At 46.2% G+C, this 22504-nt stretch overlaps 1 protein-coding gene across 2 annotated transcripts in view; it reads right to left on the bottom strand.

The window, feature by feature from the left end:
• The window catches only part of EDIL3 (EGF like repeats and discoidin domains 3), a 456004-nt gene that overhangs the window by 251853 nt on the left and 181647 nt on the right, over window positions 1-22504 (bottom strand). The gene's annotated exons all lie outside the window — the stretch shown is intronic.

Here is a 22504-nt window from a genome sequence, read left to right as displayed (position 1 = left end):
GACCGTCGGCCATCTTGGATCTTTAACTTTATTTTCTAAAGGATTTAAGAACAGTTCAAATTCAGCTCTCAAATAAATCTTTCAACTATGCAAAAACTTTTACTTATTAAATAGCACAAAGAGGAACAGAAGTTTCTGGATGTCCAGGAAAAATGATTTATTCAAAACAATCAGTTTAAAATCAAGATAAAAGCAACCTCTGAATGAATTAGGTGCAAAGTGTATCACCGTGTTTCAGCAAGAAATCAGCCTTCCTCAGGGGTCCTATTTTGATTGACATCAATGTATGGTACCTAATGGCTCTGAAAAACTTTTGACAAAAGATCGTGTCCAGGGTGTTACCAACCCAGTGCAGGCTTAGTCCCAAGAAGAAGCAGTATTAAGAACTTGTGTTCCCTTACCAAGAGAGCTGACCAGGTCATTAGCAGTAGTCAGGAGTCAGCCGGCTACTCTACAGACATGGAAGTTGAGCAGGACAAAGACTGGTAACTCATCCATAATCAAGAAAGCACATTACAGAACAGGTTTAAGGTTAAACCAATGAGATGTACTGCTGGTAGAGAAAAGCCTGTCACTTTAAGACAGCCCCAAGAAAGGCAGTATAAGGAAAGCCAGGCTCAACAGTTAGAAGAGCTGGATTCCCTCCCTTACTCCAGGTGCAGCGTGAAGGGGCCGGGCTACCCCAGGCTTAAAGTGCAAGGCTTAGAACAGCAGAGGGGAGAGGAGGTGGAAGCTGTAACCAAAAGTGTGCAGGGAGCAGCCCAGGAAGCAGCACAGAGAAGGCTGGAGCAGTGCCCTTCTCCTGAGCTTTGGCTTGGCCATAAGATTGAGATGACTGAGGAAGGGCTGGCAGTCTCCAGGGACCATTCAAGCTGGGAGGCTATGGACACTACCTTTGCACCAGAGGGGGCCAATGTTTTGTCCTGAATTCATGGAGGTGGGTCCTTAATGAGCAAAGCAGAAGTGTGTTGAAGTTCTGCAATACTATAGTTTTTGCCTGTGGGTTGTTTTTTTTTCCACTTGTGCTGGGAAGCAAACCTCTGAAGGAGGAACCCAGAGACTGTTTTTCTTTTCTCTCTGCTAAACAAAGACTGTGAAATAAAAGTGAAGAAACCAGGAGAAAATTCAGCAGAATTAAGAGTTTTTTTCTGCTTGTTAAATATTTATGCTTTGTTCCTACTACCCTTTATTGGCTGAAAGGTTTTGGTTTTCAGAGGGGTTTTCTTTTTCTTTTCCCTCTTACTGCTAAACTGGACAGTCATTGCAGCCAGGTGGGAACTATTTTGCTCTGATAATTTGAGAAGAAAGTTTGAAGGAATAAAGCCAGAATAAGAGGCTTGGCATTTATTTTTGGTTGCATACCTGAAAGTTAATTGAAATTTTGTCTCTCCTTTTACCTGAGACAGACCTCATTCATCCTTGTTCCAAGAAGGGAATGGGCTGATTCCTGTTGGAAGATACTTACCTGAAGGCAGCCATTACAGTGCCTAATTACATCACAGCTTCCACCTGCCACACAAGCAACGTCAAGCAACCAAACTACAGTGGTGAAGCACAGTGTTTGTTCTTTTGCTGCTTGTACCTCAATAATGCTTTAATGCCTGTAAAGAATTGCAAGTCTTTAAAAGTATCAACCTAACAGAAAAAAATCCCAGTTGGAAAGTATTTTGTTTTGAGGTAAACTGTTCCATGTTTTTCCTTTAATGTTTGCTAATTACCAGCTAAGCCATTCTGACCGGTGCCCAGTAAAAGGGCTTAAATAAAAGTTATTATTTTTGCACTAAAGTCTTTTGTGTGCTGGTGTATTTTTACTGTAGCAGCCAGTACACTTGAAAGCCCTAGGCAAGTGCCTGGGCCGGGTTCAGGTCAACAGGGTTACCTCATTTCCAGGGGTACACACTGGGGTCTGAGTTTGATCCCCACCAGTGCCCTCTGCTGTCATGACCAGAGGCGTGTGGGTGACGAGTAGACCTTCCAGATGAAAGTGAAACTGAGGCTTTTCCTACCCTCTGACCGTCTTCCATCAGTGGTTTGATGTGTAATTTATTAGTGGGTTTGCTCAAGACACACAAAGCTCTACAAGGAGGAGGTCACAGCATAACATATCTGTGTGTGAATGCCACAAAGGTGCCTGTTTTTAGTTGATTTATAAAAGGTTCTGCAGTTATGTGGAGATGAGAGGGACCCAAAGAGCATGCCAAAATGTTAACTGGATAGCCCTGGTTAGTTTATATTAGTCTATAGAGTAAAGAAGTAACCTACTGATTAGCACAGTGGGCTGAGATCTTGGGGGACTGGGTTCAATTCCCACTGCTGCCCCATGTGACACTTAACCCTCCATTTTCCCAGGTACATTACTTAAACTGTGAGCTAACTAGGGACAGAGAAAGTACCTTTATAATATAATTGGTGAATGAGAAGTCAGGATCAGATCAATGGAATCCCGAGTGCTACTATGAAATTTCTCTTGCAGAAGCAGTCTCAGCGAAACTCGATCTGAGTTGGGGAATTTGAATAAGAATCTTGGGGAGTTTATTGAAGATTTATTTGCACATGAATCTGTTGTTTTTTTTTCCACAATTTTTGCATTTGAGCACACGGATTAATTGGGGAATATATTGTGGAGACCAGCCTTAAGGAACCAACATTCTTTTCAACATTTTAAAAGGTATAAAGAGACAGAAGCAACCGCCTTGGACACAATGGAACAAGTTTCAGATAAGCAGTAGTTTTTTACGCTCATCAGGATCAGAATGTATATTGATTTTTGTTGTGGAGGTGTTGGCACTGCCATTTTATCCAACTTTAGGGCTCCTTTTACTAAGGTGTGCTAGCGTTTTTAGTGCCCACAGAAAATTACCGCGTACTACACTTTTAGAACTAACGCCAGCTCAATGCTGGCATTAAGGTCTAGCACGCACGGCAATGTAGCGCGCTATTCCGCGTGTTAAAGCCCTAGCGCCCCTTAGTAAAAGGAGCCCTTAGAGTTGAAATTTATAATAGTTATGGAATAGGGTGCGGGGAGGGATATAGATTGATTGTTTCTTGAAAGAGTATTAAGTGATGTCTTAAATATAAAATGTATTTAATTTGTATTGCACTTACTGAAAATACTGAAAATGAATAAAGAATAATTAAAAAAAAGAGTTGAAATACGAATAACTGTGGGAATGTAGTGATGGTTCCCAAATCCACTGGTCTTTACTATATGACCTTTAAGTAGGAGCACCGAGCACACATGATATAAAAAAATATATTTTTATAAATTGAGAGAAGTTGGCTTAGGGATTAAAATCATGATCTCTGGTGCAGATGTTTAGGGTTCAAATCCTAGGCCATCATTAGAGAGAAAAAAATCTGTATTCTTAAGACCTACTTTATTTAGGTTTTTATTTTTTTGGTGTGTGTGTTTTTTATTGAACAGACACTAAATTTTGAGCATTTGGTTTTAATGGTGTCTGATATACAAATTGATTACCAATTTTTTGAATTGTATATAACATTTATAAACCACATTGACTGAATCGCAGAAAGGCAGTATATCAAATGCCATTACCCCAGGGATCTCAAAGTCCCTCCTTGAGGGCTGCAATCCAGTCGGTTTTTCAGAATTTTCCCAATGAATATGCATTGAGAGCAGTGCATGCACATAGATCTCATGCATATTCATTGAGGAAATCCTGAAAACCCGACTGGATTGCGGCCCTCAAGGAGGGACTTTGAGACCCCTGCATTACCCCCTTACTCTAGCTGTGTGATAAAGTTTGTTAATCTTCAAGTCCATATTAACCCCACTAAGTTCTAAGGGGACAATTCCATAAATGAGAGTTTCCATTTAATTGCCCCAATGCAGTGCAGTGAAAGCCTAATGTCATTTGGGTTCCCTGATTCTGTAACAGAATTCTAGACAAGCCCAATACTGGCACCTTAAATTTACATGGCCAAAGTTGCACCTTGTGTTAACTGCAGTCACGTCCATTTGGAAGAGAGGTGTGGAACTTCTCTGTAAGTTATATATATAACTGGGAGCCCTGCCCTTGTCCCACCCATTGAGTGCACGAGCCCTTGCACTTGCACAGTGTGTCACTTAGAGGTGCTGTTACAGAACAGAACTTAAGACACCTTGCTGGCACTCTTGTGGGGAAGTGTTCATTTATGCACATTGGTTCTGGTATTCTGTACATGTATGCATGCAAGAGGCATGAATGCCCTTTTAATGAGTATGTGTCTGACTTTGTAGATCTTTTCTTTTTGTATTTTATTGCGCTTTATATATAACACAACATAAAATATAGATTCTATGTCACAATAGCTTGCAGTTCAATGCGATTAACAATAAAAGCAAAACTGTAATATAGTAACATAGTAAGTGACGGCAGAAAAAGACCTAAATGGTCCATCCAATCTGCCCATTAGATATAACCATTAAAAATACATGATTAAATTAACTTTGATATTTCTGGATCATGGACTGTAAAGTCCACCTGGTATTGTCTTAGGTTTCAAATGCTGAAGTTGTCACCCAAGCTCACTTCAGCCTATCCAACCATCTTGTTTGCAGGATATCTACGATAAAGTCTGGCCAGTAACGTCCTCATGTTCCAAGTTAGTGGAGTTCCCATTGATGCCCTCCCCAGCCCAATCCTACACCAAATCATCACATATGGGACACAGACCGTGCAAGTCTGTCCAGTACTGGCCTTAGTTTTTTAATTTACATCCTTCATTTTCTAATTAGAGATCCTCTATGTTTATCACACGCTTTTTTGAATTCCATCACTGTTTCCTCTCCATCACTTCCCTCGGGAGGGCATTCCAGGCATCTACCAGCGTTAGAGACAGTGAGAACAGCCGGCTATGCACCCCCACAAGGCGTGCACCTATGGCGGACCGCCCGTTCCCCGTCCCCCGCCCCCCCTTGGTATGCCACTGCACAGAGTAGAGTACTCCGAGAGAGACCTACATTCAACATTGGTTGTATCTGTACTATTTGCAATGCTGTAAAGGGCAACAGGTGCAAACCAGAACTTCCCCAGCAACCTCCCTGACATACTTCAAATACCTACTCACTTCTGGCTAAATAAGGAACCCAAACTCCTTATTTGGTAGCTTAATTCTTGCATTTTGTCTCCTAGTGTGTTGCGAAATTACTGCTAAGAGTCAGTGATGCCCTTTTGATCCAGGACTGATGCATCTGAATCACTCCTGATCTCAACCAGACACTAGGTCATCCCTAGTAAGATCTGAGGAGATAGTTGGGGGAAATGGGATGGTACTTGAAGAAGGTTATGGGAGCTTCAAGGGAGCTACCAAGCTATTTTTTGAAGAAAGTTGGGGAGCTATTGGGCTACTTGAAAGATGTCAGGAGCCTAAGAGTTTTTAAAAGGATGTCGAGCTATGGTAGGTATATTGCAGATAGCACGAATGCACTTACCACCTCATCTGCAGGAATGATTGTGACAGTAACTAATTCTGGACTCCTTTTACAAAGCAGAACTAGTGATTCCTTTGCGGTAAACACGACAAAGCCCATTCAGTTCCTACAGGCTTTACTGCATTTGTCGTGCAGGAATCATCACTACAGCTTTGAAAATGGAGAACTCTGCATTGCTGTCTATGCACATAACCTGCCCATTCTCTGCCTGTTTCAGCTCTCTGGCATGGTAAGTGGTTGTCATGTGAATTAGTACACTGGAAGTATCACAGCTGTACTTAGTAATTGTTATTGCATACTAATTCACAGGGAAGCTGTTTATTGTTGCAAATTGTCATTTGTATTAAAATACACAAACTTTTAAAAGTAAACTGCAAACGTATTTACTGCACATATGATATATTACTTTGATATTTTAAATCTATGGTATTAATTTAATATCTAGGGTGTTTTTGCATGAAATGTCAACCTTTCTAAAGAAAATTGTTTTATTGCCCTTCAGGGCACAGAGCCTATAGTGCCATCTTTGAAAACGTTTCTCAGATCTTTTTTATAGACACTATGCTACAATCTAAAATAGTGACCTTTAGAAAAGCTATTTCTCTTCAATACAAATTTCCCACACAAAGTCTAAGACTTGCTAGTCAGTAACAGGATCTGAACTGTATCTCACACCATGTTTTAAAACACTACTTTGGAGGATTCCTTCAGGTCAATGAGTGGGCAGAGTGGATAAGTCAAATAAGATTAAAATAATAATTTTATGTTTTTGCTGCCATCTGAATAAAACTCCCTTTGTACATATTACAACCTCACTGGAAGAGTTTGGGAATCATGATCCTAAGAGAATTCTGGAAAACGAAGAAGAGGTTATGATTAACTGGGATCAGTGGCGTAGGAGGGTGAGAGGCACCTGAAGCAGTGATGCCCCTCTACCGCCCTCTTCCCCGCCCCCCCTGCCGCATACAAGTGCCCCTTCCCCGTACCTTTTTAACTCTGGCATGAGAAACCACCAACTTGCTGCTCACGTTTGCTTCGGTGGTCTCTCTGACATCACTTCATAGGCGCAGGTCTCAGAAGTGATATTAGAGAGAGCAACCAAAGCTGATGGGGGCAGCAAGTTGGTGGCTGCTTACACAAAGTTAAAAAGGTACAGGGGAAGGGAAGGGGTGGGCACATGCACGGCAGTGGGAGGAGTGGGAAGGGGGGCAGAGAGGAGGAGGTGTACCAGCACTCCGAGCAAAACAGCGCCTGTGGCAGACTGCCCACCCCTACCCCCCTTACTTCGCCATTGACCGGGACGTTGCTATTCTGGCCAATAAAAAGCTGTATTCAAAAAAGGTGGACATAGTAGCAAAAGGGAACATCATTGATCAAAGAGTAGTCAGTTCTGAGTGATTACTCAGAATCATGTGGAGAAAGAAAATATAAGAACATAAGAATTGCCGCTGCTGGGTCAGTACAGCGGCATGATAACATTCTCCGATCTGTTTGTGATCCCCTTCTTTATCATTCCTAGCATTCTATTTGCCCTTTTCACTGCCGCTGCACATTGTGTGGATGGCTTCATCGACTTGTCGATCAGAACTCTCAAGTCTCTTTCCTGGGAGGTGTCTCCAAGTACTGCTCCGGACATCCTGTAATCGTGCATGAGATTTTGTTACCGACATGCATCACTTTACTCTTATCCACGTTGAACCTCATCTGCCATGTCGATGCCCATTTCTTGAGCCTGATTATGTCATGTTGCAGATCTTCATAATCCCCCTGTGTCTTTACTACTCTGAATAACTTTGCATCGTCTACAAATGTAATTACCTCACTCGTCGTACCAATGTACAGATTGTTTATAAAGATGTTGAAGAGCACGGGTCCAAGCGACGGCACTCCACTGGTGACGCTTTTCCAGGACGAGTATTGTCCATTTACACTCACACTCCCACATCAGAAGAGTAATCATCCAGCACCTCCACAGGCAGTAGTCGGGCGCTTCCTCATCAAGCCAGTGAAGTAAAATACATTTCAAGGCAATAAGTACTGTCCATTTGAGAAAAGCAGCAACTCCTCGTTTGCGGGGAGAATAATGTGGAACAACTCCAAACAGGACCAGTGGACAGCGCATGACAGTGATACCCCAAATAAGTTCCACAAAAAGAAAGATGGAACTCCAAAAGGACTGAATGGAAGGGCAGGTCCAGAACATATGTCCCAAACCTGCCTCAGGAGCTTGACAATGGCGACAGGCCGCAAACATACAGAACCCAGCAAGATAGGCCCATTTAGGTGAAATATACAAGCGAAGAGACAAACTTATAAAGTTGTTCCCAAAAAGTAGGATATTTACGAAACACAGAAAGCCTGCGAATAGCTTGTAAAATCACATCATCAGACAATTCCATAGCAAGATCACGGGCCCAGGCTTCCCGCAACCTGGAGTGGTCAAACAAAGGGGACTCATCTTTTAAGTGACGATGATGGAATTTAAGCGGGACAGATAGTTGGGAACCAATAGTAAAGGCCGTAGATAACAGTTCCTGGCAAGAAGCCGTTAAGGAACTTATATCTTCACCAAAATCCAAATTTTCTTTTCTGAGCACACTTCCAAAACCTTTATCAACAGATAGAAGGTAGAGATAGGTTATAGGAAAGTCAGGGACCACTTAACAGGTTATGGACCTGATGGGCTGCCGTGGGTGCGGACCGCTGGGCGCGATGGACCTCTGGTCTGACCCAGTGGAGGCAATTTCTTATGTTCTTATGTTCAACACTCTTATCACCTCTTGTCTAAATTACTATGCTTAAATCTTTTATTGATTTTTCAATTTCAATTTCAAGTATTACACTTGTACAGAAAGCAATAATAGAATAGATATCAATTACACAGTAAATATAACTCATAAATTAACAAATTTTACTATTTATGCTCAAGTCCTCAACTTAGGATCCAAGATAGAGAATGACACGGTGACGGTTTACCCGCGGCCACCGCATTTAAGCCGCGGGTCACCGCCGAAAACGGGGAAGAAAACTAGCAGTCGCTGCGGTGACGGGGACAAGGCCATTCACCGACCGCGGAAACGGTGAATAGGTTTGTCCCCGCGGGCCAATGTACCCCCTTCTAGGAACCGCTATTTACCTGTGTTTCACCGCTCCTCGCTCGTCTGGCCAGCAGGCCTGCCTCCGTCCAAATGAGGCGGGCCCGCCCCTCCCCTCCCCTGCCTCCCAATGGCCTCCCCTAAGATCGCCGGCAGGAGGGTACCCAACCCCTCCTGCTGGACCCCCCCCCCCAACGAACCCTCCCACCCCGGAACCCCCTTAGTCTTACTTTCCAAGTTGGACCGGATAGCTCCTCGCTCGTCTGGCCAGCAGGCCTGCCTCCGTCCAAATGAGGCGGGCCTGCCCCTCCCCTCCCCTCCCCTGCCTCCCAATGGCCTCCCCTAAGATCGCCGGCAGGAGGGTACCCAACCCCTCCTGCTGGACCCCCCCCAACGAACCCTCCCACCCCGGAACCCCCTTAGTCTTACTTTCCAAGTTGGACCGGACAGCTCCTCGCTCGTCTGGCCAGCAGGCCTGCCTCCGTCCAAATGAGGCGGGCCCGCCCCTCCCCTCCCCTGCCTAACCCACAGGATCCTAGGGCCTGATTGGCCCAAGCACCTAAGGCCCCTCCTATAGCGGGAGTGGCTTTAGGTGCCTAGACCAATCAGGCCCTAGGATCCTGTGTGTTGGGCAGGGTAGGGGCGGGCCCGCCTCATTTGGACGGAGGCAAGCCTGCTGGCCATACGTGTGAGGAGCCGTCCGGTCCAACTTGGAAAGTAAGACTAAGGGGGTTCCGGGGTGGGAGGGTTCGTTGGGGGGGGGGTCCAGCAGGAGGGGTTGGGTACCCTCCTGCCGGCGATCTTAGGGGAGGCCATTGGGAGGACCGGCAGGAGGGGTTGGGTACCCTTCTGCTGCGATTGTCGGGAGGGCCGTTGGGGGGGTCTACAGGAGGGGTTGGGTGCCCTCCTGCCGTGATCGCTGGGGGGAGGGGAGACTTGCAGCCGTAGCCGCGGTCACTATGCTAATCACGGCAGCATTTAAAGTACATGTCGTGTTTGTTTTTGCATTGCTAGCCCCAGGGGTGGTGGAAGATTAGTGATTGAAAAACTGTATGAAAAATAACTATTTTAAATTTAGTGATCAAAATGTGTCAGTTTTGAGAATTTATATTAATTAATTTTTTCTCTGCGTGTTTTGTTTTTGTATAGTTATTAACTAATATTTAACTAAGTTTTAAAGTTTTAAAGTTTTAAAGAATGTTTCCTTTATACGTAAATAAAGAAAAGTGAATGGGATTGCAGTGGCGGTGACGGGGCGGTGAATGGGGTGGCAGTGGCGGTGACGGGGCGGTGAAGAGGATGGTGAGACGGGGACGGGGCGGTGACGGGGATGGTGAGACGGGGACGGGGCGGTGACGGGGATGGTGAGATGGGGACGGGGCGGTGACGGGGACCAATTTTTTCACCGTGTCATTCTCTAATCCAAGATTCAAAGAAAATTGGCGAAAAATAGAAGAAATTAATAATAATACATAAGAAACTGAAAGCTATAGCACTGAAATGAGTTCATCAATAATCAAATTATAGGGCTCAAAGGTTGTTTGCATTCAGACGAGACATTGCCACAAAGTTTGTCAATTGGGATGGTTCAAAAAACACATATTTGAGAGTACGGTAACACACAATACATTTACACGGATGTCTCAAATAAAAAGTTGCCCCCAAAGATAAAACCCCAGGTTTCAGAAGAAGAAATTCACGACGGCGCTTTTGCGTCTCCCGTGCCAAGTCTGGAAACATTTGTATTTTGTGACCAAGGAAACTTTTCTGTCTATTTTTAAAGTAAAGTTTTAACAACCATGTTTTATCAATTGGCAAAGCTAAGGTAATAATCATAGTGGCTGATGATGCTAAGTCCTTCTCAGATGTCTCTAAGATTTGTGAGATATTTAAGGGTTCTCGGTCTGAAGATTTTACTTTTTGTTGTTGGTTTTGTTCTTTGTCAGGTAAATAATAAACCCGTGAGAATGGTGGTAATGATTCTTCAGGTATTTCCAAAGTTTCCACTAGATATCTCTTAAGCATATCTCTGGGTATTACCAGATCAAGTCTTGGAAAATTAATTAACCTTAAATTGTTACTACGTGAATTGTTCTCAAGCATTTCAATCTTCTTCCTTAGGTTAATATTATCTTTAACTAGAGTCTCTTGCAATTGTTTCGATGTTATAATTTCCTTTTCTATTTTCTGAATGGATGAGTTAGAGGTGTTCATTTCTTTTCTTAAGTCCTTCAATTCTTTATTATGTTCCTTAATTTTCCCTTCGATTTGTTGAAAAGTAGGAGTTATATTTTTAACAAAACCAGCCATTAAGTCCCAAATGGAATCTAAAGTCACTTCAGCAGGTTTAATCAATACAATTGGAGTTTGTGTGAATGTGAAGTGCTCACCGTTCTGAAGATTTCCTTCGGGGCTTGTCTTCTGTCCTTCCCCCTCATATTGAGATGTTACTGCCCCAGATATCTCCATGGGGACCCTTGCAGTGTGAGCCCCAACCTCCAAGCTCTCCTGAAGATCCTTCCTTGCCTCTGGAGAGGAGAAAACCTCAGAATCCGGGGTTTCCCCACCCCTGGGAGAGCTGGTAATCTGAGGCTGCGGGGGCGGTGCCCTAACATCGGGGCTTAGAGTAGTATCGGGCCCAGGAGTGTCCAGCGTGGGTTCGCCTCCCTGTGTCCTCAGCAGGCCGCCGTCTGATGTTGCAGTGACCTCCTGCATACGCCGCATAAGATCTTGGATATTACTGAGACTGGGGGCTCCAGGACACCGCGAGGCAGAAGCGGCACTCCGGCCCCGTCTCTTAGGCATCGCGGTAAGCAAAGTACCGCTAGAATTATTCAAAACCGACACTGTTCTGGGACGAGCAACTCAGCGTGTCCTGCTCTCAGTCGCTATCTTGGGTTGTCTAGATTACTATAACTTGCTCTCACAGGTCTTCCACTAAACCATCTCTCTCCCTTCAATCTGTTCAAAATTCTGCTGCACAATTTATGTTATGCCAGTGTCGCCATGATCACATTAGCCCTCTCATCAAGTCACTTCATTGGCTCCCTAACCATTTCCACATACAGTTCAAAATCATCTTATTAACTTACAAGTAGCTCTCCTCTCTTCTCTCTCCTTATACCCCTCCCTGAAAATGGCATTAATCGGGCAAATCTCTCTTTATCTGTGCCCTTTTCTACTGCCAACTCTAGACTCCGACCCTTCTGCCTTTCTGTACTGTATGCCTGGAAGAGAATGCATGAGTCAGTACTTCAAGCTCCATCTCTGGCAGTATTCAAATCTAGCCTCAAAGTCCACTTTTTCAAAGCTGCTTTCAACTCCTAACTTGCACTCACTTGTAAAGTACCTATGTCTTGTTTTTCATTCCTTGTGTGAGAAATTTCCTGACCCCTATGTCCTGTTTGTCTGTTTTAATTAGATTATAAACTCTATTAAGCAAGGCTTGTTTCTTACATATTAATGTAGAGTGTTGTGTATATCTAGCAGTGCTATAGAAATAAGCAGTAGTAGCAGCAGACCAAGAAAATGTGGCGGAAAGATACAGAAATATTTTCCATTATTTTTTAGTGAAGCAAACCAACAAAGGGAGGCAAATAAGATGTCAAAAAATTTCAACCAAACAGTCAGAGGGGCATAATAAAAAAAAATAAGTCCCCTTTTGGCCTAAGGCCTTAAACGTTGAAAGTAGAAGCAGGGAAAATGTCCATTATAAAAAAATAAAACATCCAAAAGGAGGTTTTTTTTTATAATGGCCTGCTTCTACGTTCAGCTGTTTAGACACCCAGACCATGTCTAAACTTATACCATATAATCAACCTAAAAAAAGCTTAAGCCCCAAACATCCAAAACAAGAGCTTTTAGGCGAAGGATGAGCCAGTCCTTCACCTAAAAGCTGGATTCTGTAACTGGTTACAGAATCCACCCCCCTCAACAACATCGGGGCAAGAGGTAGCTCAAACCCTCTTGCCCCGCCAGCCACGACCTTCCCCGAAAATATCGGGGCAAGAGGGAGCCCAAGCCCTCTTGCCCCGTAATCTCCCCCCCCCACACAAGATCCAGCCAGGAGGGAGCCCAAGCCCTCCTGACCCGCGACAACCTCTAACCCCCCCCCCCACTAAAATACAGGCAGGAGGGATCCCAGGCTCTCCTGCCCTCGACGAACTCCCCCCACAACTGCCCCCCCAAACTCCCGATTGGACCCCCCCACCATCCCCAAGACCCCCCCGCCGACCCCAAGACCCACCCCCACCCCCACCACCCTTACCCGTACCTTAAAAAAAGTTGGACGGACGGATGGGTGCGAAGAACATCCGTACGACAGGCCAGCCATCACGAGAATGGCTGGCCTTATGGCCTGATTGGCCCAGATGGCTCAAACCCCACCCACAAGTCGAGCTTGAGGTGCCTGGGCAAACTGGAATTGGCCCAGTTGTCTTAGACCCCTCCTGTGGGCGTGGCCATAGGCACATGGGCCGGTTGGGTCCATGTGCCTTAGGCCCCGCCCATAGGAGGGGCCTAAGACAACTGGGCCGATTCTGGTTGGCCCAGGTGCCTCAAGCCCCACCTGTGTGCGGGGTTTGAGCTGCCTCAGCCAATCAGGCCCTAAGGCCAGCCATTCCCATGATGGCTGGCCTGTCAGATGGACGGGCTTGGCACCCGTCCGTCCGACCAACTTTTTTTAAGGTACGGGGAAGGGGGTGGGGGGATCGTGGGGTTGGCAGGGGGTCACGGGTCAGCGGGGGAGGGCGAACAGGGGTTTGGGGGGGCAGTCGTGGGGGGTTTCTTTGAGGGCAGGAGGGCCTGGGAACCCTCCTGCCCGTATTTTAGTGAGGGGTGGGGGTTAGAGGGTGTCGCGGGCCAGGAGGGTTTGGGCTCCCTCCTGGCTGGATCGTTTGGGGGGGAGGGGGAGAGGAAGATCGCTGGGCCAGGAGGGCTAGGCTCCCTCCTGGCCCCATCCAAATCGGCTGGTTGGGGGTGAGGGTGCCGCCGGGCAGGAGGGCTTTGGCTCCCTGTTGCCCAATTGTTGTAAGGGGGAGGGCTCATCGCTTCAGGAGAGATGGCTCATCTCTCTGCTGCGATGATGATTGTCTACACCCCTCCGAACCGTGGCACTTTGGGGTGAGCATCGCCGGCAGGGGAGATTCTCTGCCCCAATGCTTACCCCAAAGTTCCGCGGTTTGGAGGGGTGTAGGCGATCATCATCGCAGCAGGAGAGATGAGCCCTCCAGACATGGCCGGCAAGTCAAGGCTTTCCCAGACAAACTACCAGGTTTTGTAAAGTCAGTCTGGGCAACCAGACCCTATTCTCTAAAAGGAGGATATGTCTGGGTTTTCTTGGACGTCTGGTAACCCCAACCATTAGGAGCCTGCTGTGTATGAATTTGCCCCAGATATTCAGTGCCAGTGTCCGTACATAGCCATGGGCTGAATATTGACTGGATTGTTTTTACCTAACTCTGAATTGTTTTAGTTGTGAACCGTTTTGTAGAACAGAGCTTGAGGTAACAACCCATAAACTACAACAGAGAATGTCCCAACCTGGATATCTGATTTCTGATTTAAACATTCAATGTAAAATGGGCCTTCACATGTAACTTTTATTAACTTATTGGGCTACAGATTTCGCTTTAATACTAAAGAAACAAATAACACACAGAAAGCATGATACCTACAATTAGATGATTCAAAGGTTTTATTTCTGTAATCATTACTTAGAAGAATAATTCTTAATTGTGATGATTTTTGAAATACCTCAGGGTGACATTTTACCTAGACCAATGTGCTAAGGGAATCTTTTTTAAAGGACAACTACAAGCATTTCTACAACTAAATACTGTGTGCTTCATATTCAGTGCTATTTAGATGTCCGGGAACATCTCAGTTAATCTAAATAGCACATAGCCGGCTATCCACTGATTTCAGCAGGGGATAGTCAACTATCTCATGCTAAATATATTGGTCTCTGGATTGGCCGTGACTGGCTATGTCACATGACATAGCTTGCACTGCCGATGTTCAGTCACTCGCTGGCTAAGTTTTTCAGTTAAAGACAACTGCCTGATAATATATCTGCAATGTGGAGGCTTAACAGGATAGCCACAGAATATTGGCATGGCCATCTATGTCCTAGTCAGCCAACAATAGACTGGAAATCCAATGCTGGTGGCCGTATACGCCACCGACATTGAATTTACGTAATCACTGCATACCGTGGGAAATTGCTGGTGATCTCCTATGGTCTGCATATGAGCTAGTGTAATATTATATTAAAAAATTGAAGAGGAAAGTCATATACAGTAAATATCTAGAAGTAGGAGGGCAACATGACAGGCCAGCAAAAGTTACTGACAGAAATGATCAGTAAAAATTACTACAGGAGAATGAAACTGCATTAACAACATGAAATAAGATCCAAACTATCAATCAGCCTTCAAATCCCAATGATCTTATACAGTTTGGAATTGTAGACTGGTCGTGAACAAAATTGCAAGGGCAATAAATTTTCTCCATTCCTACCAGTTAATCTAGAAGAACCAGTATATACTTGGGCTGTACACTTTAAGAGCTGATAGTAGCATAGATTATATATAGCGAGAAGCCTCCAGGCATACTTAACAGCATCAACAAACCAGATATTCAGTGTGCTGAAGCATGAATAACTGCAATCAGTCCCCATCTTTGCAATGAACAGAAGGAATGACTGAAAATCCACCAATACACATGGGGAAAAGGCAGCAATAAAAATTGTAAACTCTGCAAAGGCCTTTCTTTAAGGAAACAACCCAGAAAACAAGGGGAAAGGATTCGCTATAGCATAAATACAGAAGGAAATGTCACAAACTACCTCAGCAATTAGAAATAAATTAAAACCTGACACTCAAATGGTTAAGGACAAGTAAACTTAAACCTAAACGTGAGAAAGAGATAATTGCAGCACAAGACAGCAGACTGCAAACAAGATGATTTACAAGCATAGGAAAAACAGACATGCAGTTTTTATTGCACTAAACTGGAAACAATTAAACATCCTACAACTAATGTGCTAATGTCAATGTGGATTACCATTAAGGTATTATTTTTCCACTAACTAATGTTTTTTTTATATACGTAGGTCCCATTTTATGCAATGAGACCCTATTACTAATAACTCCTACTTGTAGGTCACATTAATAACTTCTCCCCTTAGATGTGACTGAGAGGAACATCTCAAATGTTTCTTTCTATACCCATGATGAAAAGCCAGAAATAGGATAAATGAAACAGATGCAAATTAGAATGAAAGTAAGGTAGATCTCAAATGATTTTCATGAGGAGTTAGCCACACTAAAAATAGACAAGGCAATGCAATGACCTTAGGGGAATTCTGACAGGTCTATTCGCTGACCCTTTCAATGTTTTGTTTTGTTTTTAGTTAAGACTGGTTACAGAGAAGGGCAGATGTGACTTTTCAATTAGCTTTCAGAAGTCAAATCCTCCTCCTTCAGGTCAGTACAGTATACTGCTGTTACGGTATCCTGTCCTGACCTGAGGAAGGGGGATTTAGTCCAATAAACAAAATTGCCTTTAATTACCGTATTTTCGCGGATATAACGCGCACCGTTGTAAAACGCGCACAGGGGTATAGCGCGCATAAATCACGAAGATATGTAAAAAAACTTTTCTATACCGCGCTCAGGCATATAACGCGCATGCTGCCCGACTCTCCTCTGGCCACCCCGACTCTCCTTTCGCTCTTCCCGACTCTCCTCTGGCCACCCCGACTCTCCTTTCGCCCTCCCCGACTCTCCTCTGGTTGCCCCGACTCACCCTGACTTTCGGTGCACTGCCCCGCCTCTCCGTGCGCTGTCCCGACTCTCGTTCACCTGCCCTGACTTTCCGTGCACTGCCCCGCCTCTCCGTGCGCTGTCCCGACTCTCGTTCACCTGCCCTGACTTTCCGTGCACTGCCCCGCCTCTCCGTGCGCTGTCCCGACTCTCGTTCACCTGCCCTGACTTTCCGTGCACTGCCCCGCCTCTCCGTGCGCTGTCCCGACTCTCGTTCACCTGCCCTGACTTTCCGTGCACTGCCCCGCCTCTCCGTGCGCTGTCCCGACTCTCCTTTCGCCCGCCCTGCCCTGCTCCCAGCTCTGTAAGCATGCGCAATGGTCTGAGCATGCTTGCCGCTTAGTTTTCACCAAGGCTGTTTTTCTGGTGGTGTGCTTTTCACCACGTGGCTGTGGCCCCCCTCTATCTGGCCTTGTAATTTGCCCAGTGAATACTGTTTTGACTATACAACAGCATCTCAGCCTTTGGGTAAGCCTATAAAAGATTAATGCTGCATGTAGAGCCCACATTTTAATTTGATCTCTTCAGATTGGTATTCTGCATTTATCTACCCGGTAGTAGAGTTTATCAATTAAATTTAAATGTACCGCCATAATGGCAGGAATAAGACGAAAGTCATATACAGCGGACTTTAAGCTTAAAGTCGTTGCGAAAGCTGAGGAAATAGGCAACCGGGCCGCAGCGAGAGAGTTCAATGTTGGAGAAACATCGGTGCGTGAATGGAAAAAAGATAAGAAGGAACTGGAGAAATGCAATCCGCGCAAACGGGCACGTCGTGGGGCCAAACCAAAATGGCCTCAGCTGGAGGATGACTTGAAGCAGTGGATTCTGGCGAGAAGGGAGCAAAATCAATCAATCTCTACTGTTGCGATTCAGATGAAGGCAAAACTACTTGCCAATGGAAGAGGAATACCCGACTTCAAAGCTGGCTTCACATGGATCTCAAACTTTATGAAAAGGAACGGACTATCAGTTAGAATGAGAACAACTGTTGGCCAGCGACTTCCAGATGACTGGCAGCAAAAATTGATTGATTTCCGTGACTTTGTCGCCAAAGAAATATCTGAACTTGGCATCACTGCAAAGGACATCATCAACATGGATGAAATTCCAATGGCATTCGACATTCCAGCAACAAGAACCATAGCCCCCACAGGTACTAAATCTGTTGCCATCACCACAACTGGGCATGAAAGAACGTGTTTTACAGTCGTTCTTGGTTGCTCAGCTAGCGGGGTTAAGTTAAAGCCCATGCTCATTTTCAAAAGGGTCACTATGCCCCGTGAAAAGCTGCCCACCAGTGTGGTTGTGCACTGCAACAAGAAGGGATGGATGGACTGCGACGTAATGAGATTGTGGGTAGATAAATGCTTTAGGGCAAGACCGGGTGGATTCTTTGCAAAAAAATCCTTGTTAATTTTTGATGCCATGGCTGCCCACAAAGAAAAAAATGTTCAGGCCTACATTAATTCTACTCGTGCCCACATCGCTGTGATACCTGGAGGCCTGACGTGTAAGCTGCAACCACTTGACATCGCAGTGAATCATCCATTCAAGACTTTTATTAGAAAGGAGTGGGAGGAGTGGATGCAGAGCGGCACGCACGAGTACACACCCGCGGGGCGGCAGAAGCGGGCAACTTTCACAGAAGTCTGCAAGTGGGTGGCTTCAGCATGGGACAAAATAACACCAGATACCATTCGAAACGGATTTAGAAAAGCGGGCATTGTTTATGAAACCAATGAAACTACGGCTACTACCAGTGCAGCGGAAGGAGGCAACAACACGGATATCAGCGATGATGATGATGATGATGACGATATCACTTCGGAAATAAACGAGGATCGTCTGCAGGCTGTGCTCAGTTTATTTAATGACGATGATGACAATTCGGATTTTGATGGATTCAAGGATTCAGATGACTGTGATGATGATGACTGAATAAACCTGTAAACTTTGTTTATTTACAACTTTACCGTAATTACGGTAACTGTATTTAGATTATTTTGTCCTCCATACTTCGTTTGATCTACCAGTTAATGTTATAGTTTATAAGAATTAACATGTTTCTGTTCTTGTTCCTGAATTCATACTCACTAACTCTAGATTAAAAGTTATAAGGTTGTTTATAAGAATGAACAGTTTTTTTCTTTTCACGTGTTTGGTTGGAGGGTGTGTGAATGGTGCGTGAGTTCTCCTATGTCTGGTTGAGGTGGATTGAATTACCGGTATTAAGCTGAAGAAATTATGGTAGTTAAACAACCCCCCCCATTCCACACACATTACGGTAATTCTCTTCCATTTTTGTTCCCATTATAAAAAACACTGATAAGTTTCCAGAAAAAAATACATTAAAGTAAGAAGTGAAAACAAAGGCCCCTACAGATGAGAACATAAGAATAGCCTAACTGGGTCAGTCCAATGGTCCATCATGCCCTGTAGCCCATTCTCATGGTAGCCAATCCAGGTTACTAAATACCTGGTCAAAACCCAAAGAATAACAACATTCCATGCTACCGATCCAGGGCAAGCAGACGCTTCCCCCATGTCTTAATAACAGACTATGGACTTTTCCTCCAGGAATTTGTCCAAACCTTTTTAAAACCAGCAACGCTATCTGCTTTTACTATAACTTAAATCATTCCTTCCAAACAGAGACCTTGCTAGATGTCAAATACAGAAAGAACAAGGTACCGTAACTTCACAAGGACTTAGCTGTGCAGGAATACCTATACCTATATACGGTACCTATACCATATACCGTACCTAGTGCAAAAATGTGCAAAGGTCTGTTTTTTTCTTTCCATCACTACATAGCCTACGGTAATGCCACACAAGCAGCGCTGTTACAAATATATTCTGAAGGTCAATGCTAAGGTTAACAAAGTTTCCTTCCTTGAACCACAAGGAGATACTGACAAACCACTGAAAGAGATCCCAGGAACAACACCCAAAGATCAACTCAGTATGTGAACCAGTTGAGTGGAGTGGACTAGGGTAACTGGGGGGTGGAAATGGACCCGGAGTTTTCTCAGCAGAATTTCCCAGACCACCTCTTCCTCTCAACACATTGACACGCTAGTGGGTTTATTTTATAGTTTTTTCACTCCCTTCGGTCTGCCTGTCCCCCTTGAAGATCTGCCTGTCCCCCCTTGAAGGTCTGCCTGTCCCCCCTTGAAGGTCTGCCTGTCCCCCTTGAAGATCTGCCTGTCCCCCTTGAAGATCTGCCTGTCCCCCTTGAAGATCTGCCTGTCCCCCCTTGAAGATCTGCCTGTCCCCCCTTGAAGATCTGCCTGTCCCCCCTTGAAGATCTGCCTGTCCCCCCTTGAAGGTCTGCCTGTCCCCCCTTGAAGGTCTGCCTGTCCCCCTTGAAGATCTGCCTGTCCCCCTTGAAGATCTGCCTGTCCCCCTTGAAGATCTGCCTGTCCCCCCTTGAAGATCTGCCTGTCCCCCCTTGAAGATCTGCCTGTCCCCCCTTGAAGATCTGCCTGTCCCCCCTTGAAGGTCTGCCTGTCCCCCCTTGAAGGTCTGCCTGTCCCCCCTTGAAGATCTGCCTGTCCCCCCTTGAAGATCTGCCTGTCCCCCCTTGAAGGTCTGCCTGTCCCCCCTTGAAGATCTGCCTGTCCCCCCTTGAAGGTCTGCCTGTCCCCCCTTGAAGGTCTGCCTGTCCCCCCTTGAAGGTCTGCCTGTCCCCCCTTGAAGATCTGCCTGTCCCCCCTTGAAGTCCTGTCCCCATCCTGAAAGCCTGATGCCCCCCCCTCGACGTCCGATTCTTCTCCCCCCTCGGCAGGACCACTCGCACCCCCACCCCGAAGGACCGCAGACTCCCCGACAATATTGGGCCAGGAGGGAGCCCAAACCCTCCTGGCCACGGCGACCCCCTAACCCCACCCCGCACTACATTACGGGCAGGAGGGATCCCAGGCCCTCCTGCCCTCGACGCAAACCCCCCTCCCCCCCAGCCGACCCGCGACCCCCCTGGCCGACCCCCACGACCCCCCCCACCCCCCTTCCCCGTACCTTTGGAAGTTGGCCGGACAGACGGGAGCCAAACCCGCCTGTCCGGCAGGCAGCCAACGAAGGGATGAGGCCGGATTGGCCCATCCGTCCTAAAGCTCCGCCTACTGGTGGGGCCTAAGGCGCGTGGGCCAATCAGAATAGGCCCTGGAGCCTTAGGTCCCACCTGGGGGCGCGGCCTGAGGCACATGGGCCAAACCCGAGCATGTGTCTCAGGCCGCGCCCCCAGGTGGGACCTAAGGCTCCAGGGCCTATTCTGATTGGCCCACGCGACTTAGGCCCCACCAGTAGGCGGAGCTTTAGGACGGATGGGCCAATCCGGCCTCATTCCTTCGTTGGCTGCCTGCCGGACAGGCGGGTTTGGCTCCCGTCTGTCCGGCCAACTTCCAAAGGTACGGGGAAGGGGGGTGGGGGGGTCGTGGGGGTCGGCCAGGGGGGTCGCGGGTCGGCTGGGGGGGAGGGGGGTTTGCGTCGAGGGCAGGAGGGCCTGGGATCCCTCCTGCCCGTAATGTAGTGCGGGGTGGGGTTAGGGGGTCGCCGTGGCCAGGAGGGTTTGGGCTCCCTCCTGGCCCGATATTGTTGGGGAGTCGGCGGTCCTTCGGGGTGAGGGTGCGAGTGGTCCTGCCGGGGGGGGGATGGATCGGACGTCGGGGAGTCGGCCGGGCAAGAGGGCTTGGGCTCCCTCTTGCTCCGATCGTGGATGCGGGTGCGGGTGGGAGCGCGTGCGAGCGGTCGTTCGGGGTGGGGGTGCGAGCGGTCCTGCTGGGGGGGTGAATCGGGCGTCGGGCGGGGTGGGAACTGTTTAAAAACTTTTGTATACCGCGCTCAGGCATATAACGCGCGAGGGGTATGCGCGGTACGTAAAAACCACGTATAACGCGCGCGTTATATCCGCGAAAATACGGTAATTTAGTTACAATATTACATTATTCTAAAGCAACAAAAAAAAAAAAATCTTTTTCTACTCATGGCAGCCAATCACTAGCGGCTCTCCATGGGGCAGGAGCACAGGAAGGTTGTTCCTGCTCTGGTTCACTTCTGGACTATTGGGAATTGTAAAAGGTGCACAGAGGAGGTGGGAGAGAGGTAAAGGAAGGCACAGTCAGCTGGTACAGGAGGTCAGAGGGATCCCTCCTGTCCCGGCCCACCTCTGGCCCACCAGAGACCTACAAGGCATCAGGAGGGAGAAGGGGAGAGGGTACAGGGCAGTGAGGGAGGGAGGGAAACTGGGTGCAGAGCCTGTCGGGGCAGGAAGGGAAGGGGGATAGGTTCAAAGCCAGGGAGGGAGAGAGGCTGGAAGCAGAGCCAGGCAGGACAGGGGAGGGAGTGAGGCTGGGTGCAGAGCCAGGTAGGGCAGGGTACTTGAATATTAACCCCTGGATTATATTGGTGCCAACCTTTTTTCCTCCTTTTTTGAAGGAAAAGGTTACCTTGGTTTACATTTGTGTTGGCTTATATTTGAGTATAAATAATAATTCAGAAAGTGGAGGCTAACTCGAAAAAATCTCCAAATCATTAAAAAATATTTTGATGTAGCATCATTTTAGAAACATAGAAAGATGACAGCAGAAAAGGGCTATAGCCCACCAAGTCTGCCCACTCTACTGTCCCACCCCATTAAGTCAGAGTGCTGCTCGACCCACGTAGAGATCCCACATGGATGTCCCATTTATTCTTAAAGTCGAGCACGCTAGTGGCCTTCCATCTTAAGTATGTTCAACTATTGCATTATTATTCATTTAGGTACATATAATAAAACACTGAAAAGGATTCGAGTTATTCAAAATTCAGCAGTTTGGCTGATTTTTGGTTTGAAAACATGGGAACATATTGCTCCCTTTTATCAAAAACTACATTGGTTACTGATTGAGGCAAGAGTTTTGTTAAATTTTCCTGCATCTGTTTAAATCAATATTTGGTATGGCTCCTGTGTACTCGGTCTCTTATTCTTTTTTCTAGACCATTTTAACAGGCCTACACGCAGAATCCATATGTTTACTTACCCAACAGTAAATGCTTGTCGCTTTAAAAGATTTCTGGATAGAACTCTTGCATTTCGGGCAGGCAAATTGAATGACTGGTTGGGTAATATTATTATTTTACTTTTACTTATTTTACTTTTAGAAAATTAG

The sequence above is a fragment of the Geotrypetes seraphini genome, chromosome 1, assembly GCF_902459505.1.
Source record: "Geotrypetes seraphini chromosome 1, aGeoSer1.1, whole genome shotgun sequence".
In the NCBI taxonomy this organism is placed as follows: domain Eukaryota; kingdom Metazoa; phylum Chordata; class Amphibia; order Gymnophiona; family Dermophiidae; genus Geotrypetes; species Geotrypetes seraphini.
Note: the sequence above shows the minus strand (reverse complement) of the source record. Positions and strands in the feature narration are given on the sequence as shown.